The 4,943-nt window shown below is 46.5% G+C and overlaps 1 protein-coding gene across 1 annotated transcript in view; it reads left to right on the top strand.

Annotated features, from left to right (window-relative positions):
- Nucleotides 1–4,943, top strand: part of LSM6 (LSM6 homolog, U6 small nuclear RNA and mRNA degradation associated) — a 30,448-nt gene that overhangs the window by 15,384 nt on the left and 10,121 nt on the right. The window lies entirely within an intron of this gene.

Genomic DNA, 4,943 nt, shown 5'->3' with positions numbered 1-4,943 from the left:
GAGTCGGCTGCTGCGCGCGCGCGCCCCGCCGGGTCCTGCCCTCCCTTGCGCGGGCGCTGACGGGAACGGGGGCGCGTGTGCGTGCATGCGTCTGCATGCATGTGTGTTGTGTGTTGTGTGTGTGCATGCGCCTATGCTTTACATCTGTGCGGCACAGCACAACATGAGGATCAGGCAGTTTTGTTCCAATTTTATTTTAGGAAGGTGCATTTCGCCCCCCTCCCTACCCCCCCGCGCAGCGTCCGACAGCAGATCCACGTCCCGCTCCCCAGAGCTGCCCCTTTCTTCAGTCTCCTGCTGCTGCTGCCCCTTCCGTCTCCTGGGACAGCCGCTGATAACTAACCCCTGCTCCTTGCTTTCCCCTGCCAGCTGCCTGGGGAGCTGCACCTCAGTGTCCACTTGGATCATCTCACGTGTGTAATGGAGGGGCTCTGGCTCTGTTTTGCTAATTTTTCTCCCCCGTACTGGTCCGGAGGTGCCCAGCATTAGGTGCACAGTGGCCTCTTTGAGATCTGTGCAGGCAGCTTGCGACTGGCTCATGTCCAGCTTTGTGTTTACTGCCAGCCTTGGGTTTCTTTTAGGATTTTGGCTTTCCCGTCAGCTCTTTCCTCTTCTAATAACTCTTCCTTTAGTGCAGTGTTTCTCAGCCTGGGCCCTGCAGCACCCTGGAGTACTTTGAGGCCCTTTTAAGGGTGCCGTAGAGTGTTAGCACTGTTTGGTGTGCACGGAGCGTTCATACGATAAACACGGAGATTTCAAATGGAAACCCAGTGTCAAAGCCGTTCTGCCCTGTTGTGGTCTTGCAGAGGTCTTTGCAGCAGAAGAATTGCTCTGTTATTTTTCTCTGGTCAAAAAATAGTGAGAGCTAAGAGCTGGCATTTTCCCAGGGGTGCCTCGGGTCTATCAAGGGGTGCCTCAAGCCTAAAAAGGTTGAGAACCACTGTCCAAGCCTGTTTAGTAAAGGTTTATTAAGGACCCCCCCCCCCCCCCCCCCCCCCCCCCCCCCCCCCAAAATCTGTTGATGAAAAAACTGATTGAAAGGTTTAGCTGGTGTTGTCAAGTCACACCTGAACTTTATCTTTTATTGCCTTTCATCTTCTTGTGATGACTTCTTTCATGTGCCCCTGGGGGGTCACAAGAAATAATGACCATAAGCTAGCAGAAAGCAGATTTAGACTGGACATTTAGGAAGAACTTCACAGTTAGAGTGGCCAAAATCTGGAACGGGCTCCCAAGGGAGGTGGTGCTCTCCCCTACCCTGGGGGTCTTCAAGAGGAGGTTAGATGGGCATCTGGCTAGAGTGATCTGAAACCAGCACTCTTTCCTGCCTATGCAGGGGGTCGGACTCGATGATCTATTGAGGTCCCTTCCGACCCTAACATCTATGAATCTATGCATCTGTGTTTATTTTCACATTGCACAGTAATATGTTAGTAAGTTGGTAGGGAATTTCATTTTTCAGCAGCTTGTCACAGACTATGTAGTTTACAAACTAGTCTCTGGAGCCCTTGTCAGTAGTCTGTCCAGAGTTGGCTGTCTTTACTAATATCCATTTTATTACTATCAGTAGTGGAAAGCTTCGAGCATGTAAAGCAGCTAGGTATGAGCACATGGCAGCTGTCTCTGTTATAGGGTGTCTGTAGATGTGCCGGGAGGCTGCTCCAACATGCTGGAATTACAGACTCGATTAATTGAGTCTGATGGAGTTTGCCAATTAGTGTGCTCCATCCAGCCTCCACCTGTTGTGTACTGGTGTCCCCACACTTCAAAATGGCAGCAGGGGCACTTTAGACAAACTTTTGTTAACTGAGAGCTATTCTAATTGAAGCCCTAATTAAAGCCCTTGGAGAGCTGCTCTAATTAAAGCACCCTGGAGCACGTGTAAAAATGCCAGTAGTTTTCAACTACTGAAGAGGAAGAGAAATGAGGCATCTACAGAGCTGCCATCCACTAGTACCTGCATCTGGTCCATCGGAAAAGGGAGTTAAGTTGCAGGGGAGAAAGTGTCCAGAGAGGAGAGAAGAGGACTAATCATATGTTGAAAAACAGAGGAGGAGAGTTAAAGTCTCTCAGATTTTTTCTGGTTTGAAGGTAGAAGATTGTTTGTAAGTAAATTCCAAAATACTCCTTCAGACTTCCAAGTAAGCGTTGTCTTGTCCTCCCCACCCCCTGCAGAACACTGACTTGGTGGGACTTTTCCATCACTAAAACTTACCAAGCGTTTGGAAACCAGCCATTGATTTTAGAGTTGTCATCTTTCAGATTTTTGCAGTTGTAATTCCTGCAGCCATTAGAAGATGAGTGAATAATTCCTTGTGACCTCTGTAAGTTCAGAGTTCATAGGAAGGTTCAACAGGAACACTAAGTGGTTATCTTGATAGTTGGCACCCTTTTATTTCCTTCACCATGTCTCCAGCCTGCTTCCAGAACAGTCTGATTCCGGGACATGTGCATCACATGTAGTGGAATGTTCCCCAAACAACCACACTCCCTCCAACATTTGCCTGTACCATAAAAGCATTAAATTTTGAGTGGCGTGAGATAGCACTGATATAAGATTTTAAAATAATTTTCTTTTATTATTGTGTGGGACCATTATTTCAGATGGTCTCCCATTTTTTCAGCACTAATTTCTGATCCAATGGCATAAGCCCACTTTGCCATAAATTGAGTTTATTCATTTTCTGTAAGGAACAAAACATGGATAGCCATGAACAGTTACAGTACATGAAATACATTTCTCATATTACTTTTCTGTTGAGCTTTTGTAGTGTGTGAGGACTACAGGTGTGTTATCACAGTACAAGGAAAAATGCTCTATTGAGACACTAGGTTAAGATGCCATCCAGCCTTTGCAAAAATTTGAACCCTTGATTGAAGGGACACAGACTAAATTCTAATTCCTTGATCTCTAAGATATGAGGATGTTCAGAATTTTTTTGTAAAAGGACCGTGTTCATGCTGTTGGCTTCCATCAGAGTTGTACAGGCCCTATTCTGCTATGATGAACAGTGTTAGCATTGCTACTCTTCACTGAACTCATTTTCTGGAAGTTGAGAATGTAGAAGGGTGAAAAGCAGGTGGGTATTAGAATTGCCTTTAAACTAGATACAGGAACATAGCGCAGAGTTAAGAGCATCTTGGATAATTTTTTATGGCTATTAATGGGGAAGGGCCAGCTGATATTTTTTTAAACAATTAATATTATATGAATGTAGACAAATCATTAAAAAATGTCTTCTACAGTCTAGAATTCAGTGTCACTGAAAACAGCACACAGAGATGTTAAGGTGTAAACAGATTTTGCATTGAGCCACCATAAAAAAAATCTTATGGCAGCACAAAGGCCAAGCCAACAGATATACATGCACCTTGTTGTGCCACACATGCCCAACATTTGTGGTGTGACATAAGTGGTATGATTTTGTGCCACTGGTTTGCAGCAAATATCTGTTTGCTTTAAGGCAGGAATTCCCATTCCTGGGACATGGAGGATCAGGCCTCTGAAGCCTCAGGAATATCTACCTGGGTTCTTCTGTTTGGGATTCCCTGGGTGCGCATCAATCCAGTATAGTCCCAGGCCTGGGACTGTCAATCAGCTGATCTCCTTCATTGAGTGAAACATGTTGCCTGTTGTCCTGCCCACTGCTCCTATGGGACACGGGGCAAAGTGTTGCCCACTTACAGATGCACCCTGGGAATCAGCAGTCTCAGCCCTGGCACTGCGCTGGAGCAAGTTCAGTGCTTTGGTGTGGTCCTGGGGCTGGGACCATCAATCAGCCAATTTCCCCCACTGGCCTTCCCTGCTTGCAGAGATTCTCCGGGGTGCATCTGCTATGCTAGTGGGGAACATATTGCCCATTGTCCCACAGAATCAGTAAGTGGGGCAATGGGTGATGTGTGTTTCACTCAGTTATAACAGATCAGCTGTGGCAAGAGATGCATGATGTCTGTGTATATCTTTATATGTTAAGAGGGACTTTAATCTACATTTAGAAATACTGAGCCAGGTAGAACAGCTATCTTTTTTCATATTACTTTTCTGAAAGGAGCCTAGTTTGCATGGTTAAAACTGGCACAATTTTATATGAAAAAGTGTTGATATACCCGAGACGTTTACTACAGTGTGAAGCATTGCACTTGGAAGCTAGTGATGAAATATGCAGAAATGCCTATAAATAAGTGCAGTCATTAAGGACAGAGTCTATTAATATACATCAAATAACTGATTGGGAAGGATACTTTTAATTCTTTAAAATATTGTTCCTGCTAGGTTTGTATTAAAGTGAAACTTTGCAGATGGGAAGCCCTGATGCAGATTAGTCCTATATATGATTTTTTTAAAACTGAGATTATGTCCAGTGTACTATGTACAATCTATAAAAATACCATATGTACTCGATTAAAAGATAAGGTTCCCCACCCACCTATCTAATATGGGAGGTGGTGTTGGGGAAAGGCCCCTTGGCTTACAATTGAGTGTGAGGGGCTAGGGAGGCAGCTGCTGTGGCTCTGGCCTTGGCCCTAACCTGGGGTTGGAGCCAGAGCCGCAGCTGCTACTACAGGGCCAGGCTGGAACCAGTGCCCAATCCCCCTGCCTGCAGTAGTGACAAGCTGTCAGCAAAGGCAAATGGAAGGGCAGGCGAGGGGTAAAGACTTTGGGGAGATGGGAGGAAGAGGGGGTAGGGACCCAAGGCTGCAGGGGGCAGAAGCTGTGTAGAGGGGGAATAGGGGAAGGGGGATCAGGGCTCTGAGGCTGTGGGGGGCAGACACAATGGGGTATGTAGAGGGAGGGAACAGACAGCTGGAGGCCTGCCTTTCTTACTGCCTGTCCCCCCACTTCTGCACTGCATGTCCCTTACCATGTGTCCACCTCTCATTGGTCCTTCCCCTGCCTGCCCTATTACTGTCCCCTCATCGTGTCTCCCTGCCCCTCCCCCAGT

This window comes from Alligator sinensis, unplaced genomic scaffold (assembly GCF_000455745.1).
Source record: "Alligator sinensis unplaced genomic scaffold, ASM45574v1 scaffold169_2, whole genome shotgun sequence".
Taxonomy (NCBI): Eukaryota; Metazoa; Chordata; order Crocodylia; family Alligatoridae; genus Alligator; species Alligator sinensis.
This window is presented reverse-complemented; position numbering and strand designations above follow the sequence as displayed.